General features: G+C 38.1%; 1 protein-coding gene across 3 annotated transcripts in view; it reads left to right on the top strand.

Moving 5' to 3' along the window:
* The first annotated feature begins 2,146 nt into the window (after positions 1–2,146).
* The window catches only part of FUT9 (fucosyltransferase 9), a 219,567-nt gene continuing 202,807 nt past the window's right edge, over positions 2,147–18,906 (top strand). The window contains exons 1-3 of one of the 3 annotated variants that reach the window (XR_016233845.1): positions 2,147–3,024; positions 6,671–6,761; positions 11,840–13,221. The gene's annotated coding sequence lies outside the window, so the exon portion shown is untranslated. Of the gene's footprint in view, positions 3,025–6,670; positions 6,762–11,839; positions 13,222–18,906 lie in introns of those variants that run through there. The other 2 variants (XM_070073764.2, XM_070073763.2) reach the window with 2 other exon arrangements.

Raw genomic sequence — 18,906 nt, 5'->3', positions numbered from 1 at the left:
CTTATTTTAACAATTTAATTATATTTCTTTTGGGGGCTTGCAATCATCATCATGAGCATTATTATCACTGATCTTTATTATTGGATAGTGACCTACTAAGCCTTACAAAGGCACAGACAACTATTTTCTTGTTGTATCATCCCTGGAACCTAACGTGATGCCTGGCCATAGGCTGTGTTCATAAAATATGCATTCACTAAATAAAGGCATGGTATTTCTTTTCCTAACTATTATTTGGCATTTATGCTGTAATTATTCAAATATAGAATTTGAATCTTTCTGATGTCAGAAAATATCAGTGTGAGAATTTGTTTTTAACTAAGTAAATTCAGAAGGACAATATTTAAAACAAAGCTTTTATTTCATTAATGAATTTACTTTTGGCTTCCCATGTTGTGATGCATAACACAATGTGACATGTACTGAGACGCAGAAGGGGCAAGGCACGTAAAATGAAGAGAATGCTGTGGCAGAGGTGACAGGAACGTTTTCACCCAGCCTGAGCATCTAAATTGAAATCCGAATCCTCCAGCAGGAAAATTAGAATGTCATTCCATCTTTTATCATCCCGTTCTTGTCTCTGGTGGGCCAAGTGGTCCGGGAGGTAAATGGAGTGAGGAGTTGGAAGCTTGTCTTGCTTTGCTGTAACTGTTATCCTTTCTGTTTGCCTGACTTTAAGGGATTCTAGTTTGCGTTTTTTATACATCACTTTGGCCATAAAATGGGACTACACAGGTATGGTTATTACAGCTGCATAATCAAATATAGGAAGAATATAATAAAAATTCTCAAAGGTGAATTACTTTAGGAAGGCATGGATGAGAAATATTCTAATCAGGGATGAGAAAAGTTGAGATTTAATTAACCTTTGGTAACCACCCTCCTGCCCAAGTTGCCTCTCACATTTGTAAAATTTACTGTTCACCTGTTACACACACACCATTGAAAAGACTCAGGCAGCTGAAATGATCTGCAGGTCTCCACCAACCATTTTACTTCTATAGTCTTCTTGGAAAGAATAATAGCTGGTGAATTTGCGTGTGCACCACTGGACCTCTGGAGCCAGTAACACTGGCCTTTTAAAGCTGAGCTGTACTGGGAGAGTTTAATTCTGTTGTTTCCTTATTGGAAGTTGTTCCTGTCATTCGGGGCATTAGGTAGTTGTGAAACCAAACCTTTCTGTTAGGAGAAAGAGTCAATAGGAAAGAGTCTGGCAAACTAGAATCCCCAGACCATCAAATGGTGCTTTCTCACTAGCGCTTTTGTTCTCATGTGAGTGCATACGGGAAGATCTAGAGGCTATTCATCAACATTTGGATATCATTTATTGCATTGAAAGTGTCTTTTCACACTGCGCTTACAATCGAGAGTGCACTTATTTTACTGAGTGCATTTGTTATGTAAGACACGATTATGTAAGCTACAATGCCTAATTTATTTCTTCTAGAGACTAAGAATCTTAGGACTTTTTGAAGAACTGACGCTTCACTAACTGAACGATTACTTCAATTTTTAAACAGAACAACAAAAACAAAAATCAGAACCCTTTTCCTTCCAGCGTGCTGACGGGGAGTAACTGGATCACCTTATGCATTCAGTTATTCGAGGAGAGTTACACTAGACTTCTTTTTTTTTTTTTTCTAGTCATATCTTTTACATAGACTCTACTTGTCTCCTGCCTGTCCCGAACTACCACGTGAAGATTGTGAAACAAAATTATGGTTCATGGAAATCAGTCAATAATGTCCCGATTGTTTTTATATTTACTGAATGTTTGAATTCACTCCCTGGATCTCCTGAGTAGAAAGGGCGCTAAGTACAACATCTATTCCACTGTGAGTCATTGTGAATATGCAAGACTGATTTACAACCCAAGAGAGCAAACACAATCCACTCCTAGGAAAACCCTAAGGAAAATGAAAAACTCCGCAATAATGAGATCGAGAAATATTTCGGTTAAACGGCTGAGTCGTGCCCCTCCACCCCCTCTTTTTAAGATGTTGGGAAAAGGGAGGAGGGGAACCAAGCACCATGCCCTTCACACTTACAACCTCCCTGGATCACTGAGATCAGAGTCAGAGGCAAATGAGCCCAATTTACCTCCTTAGCTGGTCAACCCCGGTGGCAAACAAACAGCCACTCCTGTCCAGGCAACAGCTCCTAGGGGCGATGGTTGCCTGCATTGAAGCTCCCCGCCAGCACCTTCTGGCCGGACAGCCGGTGCCAAACAGCCCCAGGGAAACAAACAGCGATGGGGAGCTACACAGATGTCATGGATGCACAAACATGATCATAATCTAACCAGAAAGGGGAGAGAGCGAGGGCGGAAGCCCGCAGATCGCTTGTGGGAGCCGCCGCAATGGAGAGAGCGGCGTTGTGTGCGCGCACAGGTGCCACAGGCCAGCGGCGCGGAGAGCTGTCGCGGCTGCCTGCCGGGCTCGGCATTCCCACTAGGGCGCTGGAGCCCCGGCTGCGGCGAGCCTGGGCATCCCCCAGCCTGAGCCCGGGGAGGAACAGCCCAAAGAAAGGGCGCGAAGGGAGCAGGAGGGTGGGTAGGTGGGGGCGGGGGAGATTCATCGCCTCATTCTCGATTTCCCCCTCCACGAGCGTCTCGAGTGGGAACCTTTGCCGGGCTCGTGTGCGCCCCCTTATCCTTTCCCAACTCCGGGTGATCATCTCCCCTCTCCCCCTCGCTCTTCTCCTCGCTCCCTCTCTGGCTCCCCTCCCTTCCTACCGCGTGTCTCCTCCCCTCCCCCTCGCCTCCCTCAGCTCGGGCGGCAGCAGCCGTAGCCGCTCCAGCACAGCCGGCGATGGGCAGAGCGCGCGCGCGGCGCAGCAGCTCCGGACGCAGCGCTCTCCCTGCCCGCGGCTCGCTGCGCCCCGGCCGCCACTCTTGCTGCCTCGGCGTCCCTCGACTTCAGTCTCGCTCCTAGGATAGCGCCGCCACCGCCGCCGGGCCCTGCCTGCCGCCTGCGGCGCGCAACCCTCCCGCGCTCCCCGGATGGCGCGTTCCCCTCAGCACTGGTGAGTAGAAAGCGGAGCCCCGGGGCTCCGGAACTAGGGCTTGGCACCCAAGGAGCATCTTTTGATTTGGGAGGAAACGCAAACCACCTGCTGTGATTCTCCAACCTCGAGGCAGAAGGTCTCGGGAGGGTGCACTCTGTGGTCCCCGAGGGGATGTTTGCTTTTAACTCCACCTGCTGGCCACCTGAACCCTCTCCTTTCCAGCTACCGGGGCTTCCACAGTGGCAGGAGCAGTGTCTCCAAACAGGGTCATCTCTGCCCTCGCCACCTCCCAAGTCTCCTCCTCTGACTTCCCTCTTCTGGCAGCGCGCGAAGCCGCCCTTCACCCGATCTCGCACTGACAAAGCCTGCCCAAAGTCCGCCCCTGACCCACCTTGCCTCATTCCCCAAAGCCTGGCTCCAGCGTGGTCCTCTCGGGGAATCCTGACCTCATCCCTGGACACTAAGCTACCTCAAGAAATTGACATAGCCGCTCTGTGGTCCTGGCTAGCGTATAGTTACCGTGTTTCTTAGCACCTGGGTTGTTGTGGATATGTTTAAGCTTGAAAAAAGAAAGACAAAAACAATCTCTTTGCGACTAAACTTTTTGTCATTATTGTTTTAAAGCACACAACTGTTTGCACTGCATAGATTCCTTCTATTCATATACAGGCGTCTTAGTTAGTGGGGGACAGAATGCCCTCATGTTACCTCGTCCTCCGAGATTGGTCTTAGTCCCAGGTTGAGAAAGGAGCACCTGCCTGGTAAATTCCCTTCTGCAACATACCTACCCAAAGCTCAGCGACTCTTGAGGATAAAAAGCTTTTTCCTGAAGAGGAGAGTGGCACCAAACTTACTCCTTTAAATCTTCTTCGACACTGCAATAAGCCAAAGCCCGTGTTTTTCTTTAGGTTTAGTGGCTAAGAAAGGGATGTGGAAGGATTAGGAAACACTGCACCAAGAAGCTCCAGGCGCTATCTGGGTGCTCTGGTCTTGTGTAGAGTCTTTGCCTGGAGACAGGATTTCTGTAGAAGTTTCCTTAAGACGGCAACCTTTCCTCTGAAACCATGTTTACCGTCTTACTATTTCTCATTTGTTTGAAAGGAAATAGGGAGTTGTGTTCAGTGAATGAATATGGCCAAGGGTACCGAGGAAGTGAATGACCATAGAGAGGGAGCATTTTAATATTAAAATTTGTACCCCTTGTATTGAAATCTTAAAAATTGAAAATAATCCTACATGGTTTATGATTTCATTTTTAAGATAAAATATAAAAATGCACTGATTTTGGCATGACATGTTACTTTATAGAATCCTTGGTCATAGGGCTTGTGTTCCAAGCAATACAGGTAAGACTATATAGAAATAAATGTCAGAAACTTTAAAAGATGCCACGTTTAGGTATGCATGTGTGAACAAAAATTCCTGATGTTTTATTATTTTATTCTTATAAACATTCAGGTCACTAAGAATTAAATTGTTATTCTTACTCTTGTAGCTGGTTGAGAGAGAGAGAGATGCATCCTCACCCTACACAAGCAGGAAGGGAAAGTTGAGTAATAATCTAGGATTTTGTTTTTGTTTTTGTTTTTTTAATGGGAAGTGTCTTAAAGTCTCACTTTCTCCAATGTCAGAAATTTCTTTGCCTGTTTTGTTACTATCAAGCCGTATCCAGGGCATTCTCTTTTCTTGTATAGACATAGGCAAAAAACAATGACAAGGGGAAAGTTTCACATAAATGTAGACAGCTGCATCAAGGGTTAGGAGGGGTTAAGAATAATGACTTTATTGTTGGGTTTCTATTTTGGAAATGTTGGTTTGTTAAATATAATGTTTTACTAAGAGATTTGAACTATGTATTTAAACTTGCAATTACTTCAAATAGTCACATGTGGCTTTGTAGGTGTTTAGTAGGTAAGTTAAGAGCTGAATGAAAAGATTATTTATTTTTTTCTCTAAATATATCTATTCTTTAATAACAGTGGGATGATTAGCATGCACAGTATGTATAATAATACTGAATCAGTCTTGGAAAAGATACAACCCAGTTGAATAAAAGAGAAAGTAAGGTGTAATGCTGACTGTGATCATTTATTGTTCATAATTTTGTGAATGATCAGTTCAAGGAAGTGCATCATAACATAATTCTAATTAATTTTGGAAATATTAAAATGACCTCAGAAATAGCTATAAGAATGAAAATAATCTGCTATAAATTATGAATGAAATTCATGTAAACATTCTTAGTGAGATGAGATAAAATATTTCTGTATTGAATGCTATTGTTATCAATAAGATTATGTGAAACAATTATGTGCAACACATGGGGTAAAAGGTATTCCAATACTGGAATGGCATATTTATAGAAATATTAAAGCCTGTCTTATATTGCTCATAATTACATACTACTAAAAGATAAGTCTAACCTAAGTATTTTCAATAGTAAAGAAAAAGAGGAATTTTAAATTGTGGAAATTATGTAAATTATCTCATTGACAAGTTGTCATTAGTTGAATATTTTCATGGGCAATTATTTTCACTTTGTGTGTGTGGTGGAAAGAGAGAGAAGAATTGAGGAAGAAAAAGCATCAAGAACAGAGAGATAAATGGAAAGAATAAAATCTATAGATACTCAAATTCTTTATTCAAGTGAGGATTAACTCAATGGATGTTCTATTATTTTGGCATTTGTGGTAACAGCTGTTTCCTAACTTGGATTTTGAGAAATTCTTCTTTAATTACAGGAATAAAAATACAACTTTTTTTCTTAAACAGTGGTTGATTTTTTTCAACACAACCTAGGGATCACAGGCAGATTATTTTATGCAGTCTACCTGACTAATTAAACAAAATGAAGTTTTACAAATGTTTGAAACCAAAACCTTGAAAGAAGAAAAGCACCTCAGATCACAGTATCAGATAAAGTACTTTGGTGTCTTAGAAGCCAAAATGAATCTGTCACGAGATAAACACAGTATTCTCATAGCTTAATAGTAGTATATATTTGTTTACACTGGTTGATGAATTAATGAACTGTGGTTATTTGCATTTTTATTTATAAATGCACAGCTTATATATTATATAATGCAAATTTTGTAAATTCACAGTTGTCCTCAAGTTGCTCTTTCATGTTTCAAATTATTACATAAATGTTCACAAATGTTCTATTTCTATCTTCATTCTATAAAAGAAGGAATATTTAGCAAAAATCATTTTCAAGGAACAAATATGCAAAATGAACTAATCAAAACTATCAAGATGATTTAATACAATTAAAACTCCTACAGAAAGACACCTTTAAATTATTTGATTTTACATATGGCAGACTTGTGAAATATTCTTTTATTCATTTAGTGACAAACACAGCATTGGTATTCTTAATAGAAGGAATCACAAAACTTAAATATCATTGAGAAATATAGAGTATTTCATTTATATCATTTTACAAATTAGTTGGCATACTATTGTGTACTTAATAGAGATAAACCAGCTGTCCTGACTATGCTGTATCTAACTTTCTATAAAAGAAAAGCCAGTTTTTCTTCCTTATTTTATTATATGATGGTAATAAGGGAGAAATCGGCTTTAGTAGTGAAGAAAACCAGAAATGAAACAAAATAAAGGGCCTGTGTATATTCAGGGAGCATCTTATTATTTTGTCTTGTAGCCATCATAGTTGAAAGTAACCAGCCCAGTGTTTCTGCTCACCCTTCGCCACTTTCAGATTAAAGCTTGGGACATACTTTTAATATTAAACTGTAAGTATTCCACCTAATAACATTTTTGCAAAATTTTCCTTATAAATTCTTCACTCAAACAATATAAGTTTTTGTTTTATGGTAATAGTATGTCATGAACAGTTCCATTTTAACTTTATGGACAGTTGTCTGAAAATATTAAAAAACAGATTGTGTTTTTTTATAAGCAAAGCAAAGCAGTGGAAATGAACTTATAGTTACTTATATTTTCATCTCTGTGCTTACTCAATCTTTATGTCACCACAGAGAAAATTTGGGCATTCATATATTATTTATTTATTTGTTTTCATAGACTGTGTAGTCTATGATAGACAAGGGGAATAAATTTTTTTCACAAGGGTCCAAGTCCATGTTGAAAGCCCTGGCACTTTTAGCTTTCTCTTCACTGATGGCCAGAGGGATCAATGAAAGTGAACGACTAATGAAGAGCCATCATCATTACTTGTTAAAATAAATTTTCTAAGACACTGATGGTGAAGGTGGCTCATTAGTGTCACCTCTCCTAGAAAGAGTAACCTAGTGATATAGATTGGTATCTCAGTTACACTAGCTAAAACAACAGTGCATCATCTTTGTATGCCTGATTTGGTGGAAGTTGGGGGAATATGTGATCTCAGACTCCTGGGTGACTAGTTCAAAAGCTGAGGAGGAAAACTTGTCTTAGGAATTGGCCTTCTTTCAATCAATTAAGATGCAAATTTGGCTGAAAGAAGAAATACATCCCCAAGGCTCCTATGACCCAATTTCTTTGGAGTGCTTTTCAGCCTTATTTACTGAAGTCCTACTACATGGCAAGAGCTCAAGTGATGGCCATGGATGCATGAGTGAATATAATATAGGCTCTCAAACAGCTCAGAATTTACTGGAGAGACAGATAAGAAAAAAACAGGAAAAAGCCATGAGATACCAGCTGCCTTTAACCTATGACAGCCACCATGTTACTGCTAGAGAAAAATAAAATGACCATACTAAGGCTTGACACAAAAGTAACCTAGTTAACTTTAAAAAGCATTTATTTCTATAGCATCCTATATTAATTCCAAAGATTTTTTTAAATAATGCAGGTACTAATTAGTATAACAAATATAGAGAGTCCCATACTAATGAACCCAATTGTCAAGTCAGTCCTTATAGGTTATAGGATAATTTTCTAAAAAAACAAACAAATAAAAAACCCAAAACAAAAAAACCAGAAACAACTTATGAACATTGAACATACATTTGAAATGCCACGACTGTCTTTTGAAAACTCTGTATATTCAAGGAACATTCACAGGGAGGGGTGAAGCTTATGAACCATTTTCCCTGGATGGGTATTTGATGCAGTGGTTACAAGATGCTTCTTGGGATGTCTGCACCCCATACTGGAGTGCCTAGGTTTGAGTCTTGGCTCCTTTGTCCATTCCTGTTTCCCGCTAATCTGCACCCTGAGAGGCAACAGGTGATGGCTCTATTAGTTCCAGGTTCCTGGCTTCAGCCTGGTCCAGAGCTGGCCATTGCAGTCATTTGGGGGAGTGAACGAGCAGATGGAAGAGCTGTCCTTCTATCTCTCTCTGCCTTTTTAAGAAGATGGAAAGACAATTTACAGACTACTTTAAGAACATAGAAATAAACTTACAAGGTAATTTAAAATCTTTGTATCATATTCATTCTGATAATGCACATTTATTATGTAGTTACAACTGAGTGATAGAGAAGGAAAATGACTTAGAGCTGGGATGATAAAATGTATAGTCACAAATTAAATTGAGAAAAATTATAGAGCCACATTTTAACATTACATGCCATCCAAGCTAGAACAAGGACTGAATATGTATTTTCATAATAGCTGAAATTATTAATATTTTTATTATAAAAATAATGGCCCAAAACAGCTTTGGAAGGTGTCTGAATGATGCTACAGGAATAACTCATACATGTGAAGAGTCTGATTCATTTAGTTTCATTGTTTATTTTCCAAGAAGACAAAAGTGTTAGATTTTTATCTCTAAGGGGAAAATCTGACTCATAAGTTGTTGGCTTTGTTTTATGGATTCTATACTACTTTATATTTACAACATGTTTTATATCTAGACAGTGATGTAGCTAGATAAAACAATATAATTGTATATCATTGGGGGAAATAGGAAAACCTTTGGTAAGAGATGAGTTACAAGAAATATGGCTGTTAGTTGTGCTTCCTTGCTTTGAAAGGACTGCATCAAAGCTGCCAATCCAATGTGTCTCCTTTGTCCACTCATAGGCTGGTGACATTTTTCTTCTCCCACTGGGTGATTAAGAAGTGGCTACAGAGCCACTTTTCCACAGGAGTGGAAAAGACATCCAGAGGTGTTATTAGGTACTGTGCTTGGGAATTCAGAAGTTGGGACCATCACCTGCTATTTACAATGCATTTTTTGTTGTGATCAAGGGAACTACAGATGCATTCATGATCAGAGCTGTTTCGGGATGGCAGATGTAGCGGATGGTCAAACTTAAGGCCCCTGCAGCAGTTTGAGACAGTCATTTTTTCATGTAAATCTGAGATGACACTGGAGAGCTGGGAACTGTGGGCTTGAATATACTATTTCCATTTTGTAAGCAAAGTTCATAAGATACTCTCTCACCTTGCTAGTCATTAACTCTGTCTTGACCCATCCCAAAATGACAGCTGCAAGGCCTCTATAGGCCAAGAGTTCAGTTTTGACAAGGGCCCTGTAGCAAGCTAATAGCCATTTTTCAATAGGGACATACCTGATAGGAGTGTATCTTGCATGCAGGGCAGGTGACCAGTCTAAAACCTAGAGGGTGTCTACAAGTTGAGGCTGCTTATCTTTTCCAGAGACTTAAAAGAGAAAAATCATTGTCCACAGACTTGTAGCTCACAGATTATTTAGGCATGAGGGGCCCCAAATGTAGATAGCAGTCCATAGCCTATTGAATAACTTTTTTTTTTTTAATTTGAAAGACAGAGTTATAGAGATAGAGGCAGGGAGGGAGGGTGGGAGAGTGAGAGAGAGAGAGAGAGACAGAGAGAGAGAGACAGAGAGAGAGAGACAGAGAGAGAGAAGTCTTCCACCTGCTGGTTCACTCCCTAGATGGCTGCAGTGGCCAGGATTGGGCCAGGTTGAAGCCAGGAGCCTGGAACTTCTTTCAGGTCTCCCACACGGGTGCAGGGGCCCAGGGACTTGGGCCATCTTCTGTGCTTTCCCAGGCCATAGCAGAGAACTAGATCGGAAGTGGAGCAGCCGGGACTTGAACCAGTACCTATATGGGATGCCATTACTGCAGGCAGCAGCTTTACACACTGTGTCATAGCACCGGCCCTTGGATAACTTCTAACAGTGAGTTAGTTTGTACCTCACTCAGTGGATGCTGATTTTTTAAAATTATTTAATAAAAAGATCCAAGTAGAATTTCCAAACAAAGCATATTCCATCCCCAAAAGCTAGATGCTGATTCAGTAAGAAGTAATTGAGAATGAATAGCAAGTTTATTTGACTACTAGATGGATAAAACATTATGACTCTGCCCATATAGCCACACAATACTATTTGATGAACAGAGGTCTGAATTTTGTCTGGGGTTGTCAGTTCCTGTAGTTGATAGAAGTGTGATAACACCATAGTCAATGCCATGGCAATGGAGATTTCTGAGATGCTTTTCAACAGGACATTACCTCTGTCCTTAAAGCTGTCTCATTATAGCACCTACTGCTGATGGCAAATGGAAGAGGGATTTTAGATACCCTTGGTGTTATCTTCTAGTAATTTGAGGGGTTACTGCAAACGTGTACTGGTGGTCACCAAGGTAACTTGCTCTTTGTCCTCAGAAGCTAATAGAATAGAAAATATGGCATTAGCACAGTTTAAGATAGCATGTCAAGAATTTAGTCTATCCAATGGATTCAGTAACATGAACAACTGAGGCTTTGGATTTAACAACTGGATTTAGTTGGTGATAATCCATCCTAAGATTCCAATTTTTATTAATCTTTTTCACTGGCCATTCAGTGTAGTTGCATTAGGTATCATATTTATTACTACCTATGTTAACTTCAAATCTATGATTTCCTTTTTACCTCCTGGGATTTCAAGCTATTTCCTTTGGACCAACTGGGAAAACATAGAGAGGAAGACTAGAAAGTGATTTAAATGTTCCATTAGCATGTGGCCTTTTCCAGTTTGATAATCTTCTCAGGCATGTAATAGATGACAAAGTATATATATATATATGTGTGTGTGTGTGTGTGTGTGTGTGTGTACAACACAATTCCTACTATGCAATCAGAAAAACAGTAGAAGTAACAGTTCACTGAATGGATCCAAAAGATGTCATCCACAAGATCACATTAGTTCACCTTTACCATGGTTCATGGTGCTTAAAATGATCTTTTTCTAAAGGTGACTTGGGTGTCCATATCCAACATATTCTAAAAGTTCTACTTGTCACCTCCCTAAAGTCAATATACCTGGATGTGTGCATCTGTCCTTTGATGACCTTTGGGGATAGGGATAATTTGGCTTCATGTTTCTGTTTAAATTATCTGAGATCACAGAGAAGGGGCAGAGAAGAATGAGAGAGCAGGGTATGAGGAAGGCTTCATATGTACCTTCAGTTTCAAGTAATATGGCAGCCACTCATGGCATGAAAAAACTAACTTTGAATATTTTTTCTGGACAATACTCCATATTGGGAGTACTATTCTCATGGATGACATCCTCTCTTTCATTCTTGGGAAATTGTTGACTCAGAAATTACAGTCACATTCCTCTTTCTTCTGGGGCATGGTTTCTACAATCTAAAGCTGACTCAGTGTTGGCTTACACAGTGATGATTTTCTTTAATGAATCTACCCTAATCTAAGGCTTACACAGTGATGATTTTCTTTAATGAATCTACCCTAATCTAAGGCCTTAGCCTCCTCCACTCTGTATATAATATCTCAGTAATTTTACAATTAGGGATAGGAGTTTTTTGGTGGTTTTTTTACTTACTTCCAGAGCCCTTGAGAATTTATATAGGTTTCTTTTTCATTGTCTAGGAGGCAGTGTTTTTCAATATGGGGGGAAACGCTTCATCTATCATTTGTCTCTCAGGAAAATCTCAACAAGAGGATTACAACTCCTTTATAGCAGCAAGGACTCACTTGTATCATGCTGAGTGAAATAAGCCAGTCCCAAAGGGACAAATACCATATGTTCTCCCTGATCGGTGACGACTGACTGAACACCAAGAGGGAAACCTGTTGGAGTGAAGTGGACACTATGGGAAACGGTGGCTTGATCAGCATAGCCCTGACTGTTAATGAACAACTTAATACATTATCCCTCTTAGTAGTTTTTTTATCTGTTCTACTTAATATGACTGGTTTAGTTCTGTAATTGATGCACAGTTATTATTAAGTATTAAAAATTAACTGAAATGTGATCCCTGTTGAACATGGGAGTGGGAATGGGAGAGGGAAGAGATGTATAATTTGGGACATGCTCAGGCTGACTTGCCCCAAGTGGTGGAGTTGGAAGCATACCAGGGGATTCCAATTCAATCCCATCGAGGTGGCATGTACCAATGCCATCTCACTGTTCCAGGTGATCAGTTTCAGTTCACAGTTGGTCATGGTGGAGGGACTGGGAGTCAAAGGGAGCACATAGACAAGTCTAGTACCTGCTAACGCTAACCAATGGAGTAAATAAAGGGGAGAGTGGTCTAACATGGGAAGTGAGATACTCAGCAGACTCATAGAATGGCAGATGTCCTAAATAGCACTCTGGCCTCAGAATCAGCCCTAAAGGCATTCGGAGCTGGCTGAAAAGCTCATGAGAGTATTTCAGGCATGGAAAGCCAAGACACTCTGGCAAAAGATCTCTGCGAGTGAGATCCCAGTGGAAAGAACAGGTCATCAAAGAAGGAGGTACCTTTCTCTGAAGGGAGGAGAGAACCTCCACTTTGACTATGACCTTGTCTAAACAAGATAAGAGTCGGAGAACTCAGAGGGCTTCCATAGCCTTGGAAACTCATGACTGGAGCATAGGGAGATTACTGATGCCATAGACAGGAGTGTCAATTGGTAAAGTCAACAACAGGAGTCACTGTGCACTTACTCCTCATGTAGGATCTCTATCCTTAATGTGCTGTATATTGAGATTTAATGCTATAACGAGTACTCAAACAATATATTTCACTTTGTGTTTCTATGGGGGTGCAAACTGTTGAAATCCTTACTTAATGCATACTAAACTGATCCTCTGTAAAAAAAAAAAAAAAAAAAAAAAGAAATTATCAATTCCCAACTTGACTCTCACTGGGATTAAACATGACAATAGGTCTGCTCTGATTTCATCATCATTTAAAAAAAAATCATCTATTATTTTTCACTTTATGTTTGTGTGGGAGCAAACTGTTGAAATCCATACTTGATGTATAGTAAGCTGATCTTCTGTATATTAAGATAATCGAAAATGAATCTTGATGTGAATGGAAGGGGAGAGGGAGTGGGAAAGGGGAGGGTTGTGGGTGGGAGGGACGGTATGGGGGGGAAGCCATTGTAATCCATAAGTCGTACTTTGGAAATTTATATGCATTAAATAAAAGTTAAAAAAAAATTAAAAAAAAAAACTGTGAGAGATTTTACTGTCACTTAGAAATGAATCTAAAATAGCCTTTATGGAATGAAGAAGAGATTTAACCATGAAATATACCATTATTCCTTAGCAGTCAACTAATTCAATGCCCCTCCTTTCCCAGGTGAGCCAGTCAAGGTTCTAATGACTCATCTGGTTTCTGGTTATGAAGCTCCCCATCTTTCCCACTCAGTGTTTTTGTTTGTCTCTCTACTGTCTGAAAGGAGGCAGGCCCTTTCTATTATAAAGACCCAAGCTTAACAAGTACAAGTCTTAGTGCTAGTTGTTACAATGCTACAGATCTGAGACAGGCCTCCAGATTAGTAAGGAAGTCCTTCTACTCTAGGGGAAATATCAATGATCAGGACAGCATTCTAGCATTCTAGAATCTATACTTTACTTATTTCCTGATAGTTAGTCTAAAATGGCCTCCTTTATTCCTCCTCATTATTTATTGCCTGTTTACCATATAATTGAGTGCACAGTTTTGCTAAGGATCGCCATAGACTTCTACTAATCCCATAAATTATCTGCAGTGTCTTATCTTTCCTCTTTCAGAAGGAAAAAGACATCTTTTTTAGCATTTCATCCTATGGCTAGTATTATCAGAATATCTGAAGAATATGAGTTGTTTCTAGTTGTAAATTAAAGTGAAAGGGATGATGGTAGAAGACGTTAGGCTCCTAGGTCAGAGATGAACATTTCATTGTTTACAGTAATATCAGTAGCATGGGTATCAGCACTTCTACACAGGTTTCCTGAGCCATGATTTCCACAAGAAGCATGAAGCAGATCTAATGATACAGATGCATTGCAATAAAAGGATTCTGAATTTAAAGAATATGAAAATTTTATTGGGCAGTAAGCATTACTCCTTTTGCTTCAGAAAGAAATGCCACTTCTATGTTCCAGGACGGCTTGCTTTACAAACATCTTTTAGAAATAGTTCAGAACACAGGTAATCAATGATTCTTTCATACAATATGCAAAAATGTGGTAAACCCATAGGAAATTGCCTTCCCACAGTGATAAAAGACTTCAATAAATACTAGTTTAGAAAAGTTCCCTATCTATAGTATGATATATGTTTGTCCTGGTGACTCCCGAATGATGGAATGCTCCCAACATGTGATATCTGAGATTTATGAATCTACTCCTAAAATAGAAATGAAAAAGGAAAATTTTGGAGCAAATATATTATACTTAATGTACAATACTAGAGTTTTCCTTACTTAATTTAGACTACATGGGATATAGCATAGGACAATTTAAGAAATTGAGAAATTTTATGTAACATTTTGAGCCTAAACCACAAAATGTAAGAAATGTAGATATTGTGTAATTTTAACAGATTGTAAGTAAAAAAAAAATCATTAAGCAAAACTGTGATTTGTAGATGTTTTCCCATGGTCTTAATCTTTTTCTGTTTTACAGTTTGAAAACAGCCTAAACTTTTCAAAGTAGTCCAAGGGAAAACTTCAATACTTCAATTTTGAACAGTTTAAGACTGAGGATAGCTGTCAGTTTATTTACTAGACATCTCCAATATTCTTGCCTAGAACAAATGCTCTTTCTCTGTGTTAGCCCAATGTCCGGATATCTGATTGTAGTATAAATGTAACATCACAGTGGCCTTATATTTTTATATGGGTTTTCCCAACTACATTATTGTGAAACTAAATACTGTTGCTTATGGATCCTAAAAATCCAGGGGCTGAAACTGTGGCTCAGTGAGGTAACCTGCTTGTCTGCAGCATCAGGATCCCATATGGGTGTCAATTTGAGTCCCATCTGCTCTGCTTCCAATCCAGCTCCCTGCTAATGCACCTGGGAAAGCAGCAGAGGATGGCCCAAGTAGTTGCGCACTTGCATCCACATGAGACACCTATAAGAAGCTCCTGGCTTCAGCCTGGCCCAGTCGGGCCCACTCCTGGCCATTGCAGTCATTTGGGGAGTGAATCAGCAGAAAAAAATCTCTCTGTCTCTCACTCTCTCCCCTACCCTGTAACTCTGCCTTTCAAATAAATAAATATATCTTCAAAATACTCCTAGCACCTAGTCCCTAAAATGAAGCATTTTGAATATTCAATAAATATTTTTAGAGATGAACTGATGGTAGCAATGTCCAATAACATTGAACTTTCAGGTATTTTAGAAAATCATGTTCATAAGGAATAAATGAATGAGAGATGTACAGAATATTCAAGATACCGTAATCTATGAGTTCTCAATGGCCACTTATTTACTAAAGGTAATGGAAATAAACAAATTTTGATCCCATTCCTAATTTTGGGACATTCTGAGAAACTAAAACTATTTAGTACTTAGAGTGAAATATTAAGATTTATATAGCTTATATGCTTTTAAAAATTGGAGTCACAGAATTAAATGTAAGGTTTTGTTTAATCATTAAGAGGTTCAGACCTATTTGCTTATATTATCCTAAATTAACTTCTACCCTAACCCTCTGTCAACAATTTCAGTGTTTGAAATTTTCCTTTTATCAAAGAGATAGATGGAAAATGAGTTATTTGCCTTTCTCCTTTGGCCTTGATGCACAGGTGTTCTTTCTTCATTTCTTTCTCATACTATTTTTTTCTCTTATAGTCAAATGTCTGCTGCTCATACCTACCTTTCCAGTTTCTGTCTCTCCATGTAGCCCTGACCTCTATTGCTGCCATCACCAGTGCCAACTCTGAAGTCTGAAACACTTATCTTTCATTTGTTCATTTGTTCCAACTTTCCAATTTCTGTTGACTCTTATTGCTCCTTTATGTTCTAAAAACAGCGAACAGACAAACAAAAGGCTTGTTTTTCAAGGAGAACTGCCCCTTCCCCACTTCTATGCAGTGAGCTTGAAGGATGAGGTGGTGATATAACTGGAACACTTGTACATTGCTACAGAGGAAGCAAAATGGTACCACCATTTTGAAAAACATTTTAATAATTTCTTGCAAACTTTTTAAAAATACAAATATTGTTTGTGTCAGCAGTCTCATTTCCAGATATTTACTCAAGGTCTAGGTAAAAACCTATAATTAATATTTATATTTTCCAAACTGGAAACAATCTAAAGTTCCATCAACTGCTGAATCAAAACTAAAATGCTGTATTCATACCATGGCATGCTGTTTATCAATTAAAAAGGAATGACCTACTTACTGCCTGGTGAAAAGTCACTCAGAAAGCTACCCTACTGTACAATTATATTTATATGATATTTGGAAAAAATCAAAAGTTAAGATTAGAAAAAAAAAAAGCAGTGGTTTCCATGCTTAAGGAAGGCAAGTTGGGATTGACTTCAGAACAGCAAAGAGATTTCTTGGAGTCATGGAACTGTGCTATATTTTGACGTATGGTTGTGGTTTGTAGACATTTGTCCAAATTTGTTGAAATAATCACCTAAATAAAATTACCCTTATGTTTGTAAACAAAACTTTAGCAAAAATTTTTAAGAAAATGCATAAATACAAGGATGGGAAAAGCCCCATAGATGAGTCTATATAAATTTTATTAGCTATTTTCTACCTGTATCTAGAGAAGATTGTTTTTCATATTTACAGACATTACAATTTGAAAATTTGCGTACATATCTAAACAGCCTAACTTGCTTAAGTAATATCCATCATCATTTCAAAATACTGACACATTTTTTTCATTAAATCTTTATAATAACCTTGAAGAGTTATTGGGATAAGCTTTTTAGACTGCTATGCAGATAAGAAAACTAATCCAGAGATGTTACATGGCTTGTTGGAGGTACTCAGTATAGGAGCCAGACTAGAAACCATGTGCAAAGACATTATAATTTTTGAAGAATTGACTATTGCTCTAATGTAATGGATCCAAAATTTAAATATTTTACTTCAATTTTAAAACATTTTTGCTTCTTTTTTCCTGGTAATTTATTTCTCATTATATTTTACAAAACTCTTGATTCCTGATGGGTAGGAAATTTAAAACAAATCTAATACTTTACTACAATTACTTTGAGGTGCACTGATTCCTCGGTCATTGCACTCAACTAAACAAAAATAAGAGAAATGCAAAGACATATAACCAAAATTGGTATAGGTCTCTTACTTTAGATATTCTAAATTTGATGGTAACACATTAGAACTGGTTGTTGTCCTCACTTCTTCCAGAACCTAACTCTGGTTTACTATTATGTCTTCTGACTCCAGTGAGTCCTTTGGATTACATTAATTCTTTTTAAAATTGCACTCTCTTAGTTACCTAGTTTAAAAGATATTTTGAGAAATATTTTTGAAAATTCTAATGTTAAAACCAAATGTAGTAGAGAGGAATTTAATATAATTATCCATTCATGAAAGTAGGCAGTAAAATTTATCCATGTTTCCTATATTTTCTGTCACTAGCCAGGCTATGAAAATGGAGGATCATATCATTATTATCTCTGTCATGTGGGTTCATAGTGTTTCAGATTCCCAGTTTAAGCCAGGCCCCATCTTCAGGCAGACTTGTGTAACCCAAAAGATAAGAGCTTTCCACTGAGGTAATGTGCTTTTATTCCTAATGGCAACCTGAGGAGTAGATGAACAGTACATATTACCATAGTATTAGAGCAATTGTAGGAAAACTTCAGGCCAGATTTGCATCCTGCTGAACTGGGTGCGATTTTTGATTCCCAGAAAGAAGTTTCTCTTCTGCCAACCAGGAAAAGAACCCAAACTATTAAGAACAATTACATGTAGTTTTCAGCTCTGTACAATGGGAATTGAAATTCTTTGTAATTAATTATAGCTTATGCAGATAAAAAGAAAATAAATTTAAAAGCAAATCATTAAAGAATGGAAAATATTGGAACTCATGTTATCAGTATTTTCATAATCACAGCTAAGTGTTGTTCTAAGCCTTTGAATATATCACGTTGCATTTGATTGAAAGAAGGGAAATTGTAATACTTTCTAGTTTGTGTGACCTTATGCCTTAGACTCATTGAGAAATTTCTGATCACTAATTAAATGTGCTAACCAGCTAGTGAATTTCTGTTGAAAGGAACAATTTCTTGGCTGCTGATACAGAGGCACCTCTGAAATGGAGTAGAGAAACTCATGGGTAGAATAAAATTGCTTATTAAAAGAAATGACTCTTCATTCAATTAAAACAGCAGGGTCTAGAAAACATACAAATCTTAATTAATTACTTTGCTTGGAAATCATCCAAACTGTCCAAGGTTGATTTTTCCTTCATCCTAAAATTATTCTCCTGAAACTCACAAACATTTTATTGACATAGACCAAGCAAAATAGATCAGAAAGTTTGTTTTTCAAACCAATCAATAATGCAGAGAATATTTTTATTTTTATAAATTTATCTGTCTTCTGATATATGAAAATATAAGTATACATATATGCACTAGAATGCACACACATGTTCATACTTGTGTACAGACACAAATTGTCAAATGTATAAATAACATATATAAATATATTCACATGCAAATGCACAAATGCATAAATACTTACATATCAGTATACACATCTGTGAATACATCTAAACACTTATATGTGTGCATAACT

This window comes from Oryctolagus cuniculus, chromosome 5 (genome assembly GCF_051225735.1).
Source record: "Oryctolagus cuniculus isolate XC-2025 breed Fujian yellow rabbit chromosome 5, ASM5122573v1, whole genome shotgun sequence".
Lineage (NCBI taxonomy): Eukaryota > Metazoa > Chordata > Mammalia > Lagomorpha > Leporidae > Oryctolagus > Oryctolagus cuniculus.
The sequence above is the reverse complement of the archived record's forward strand: the minus strand, read 5'-3'. Positions and strand labels throughout refer to the sequence as shown.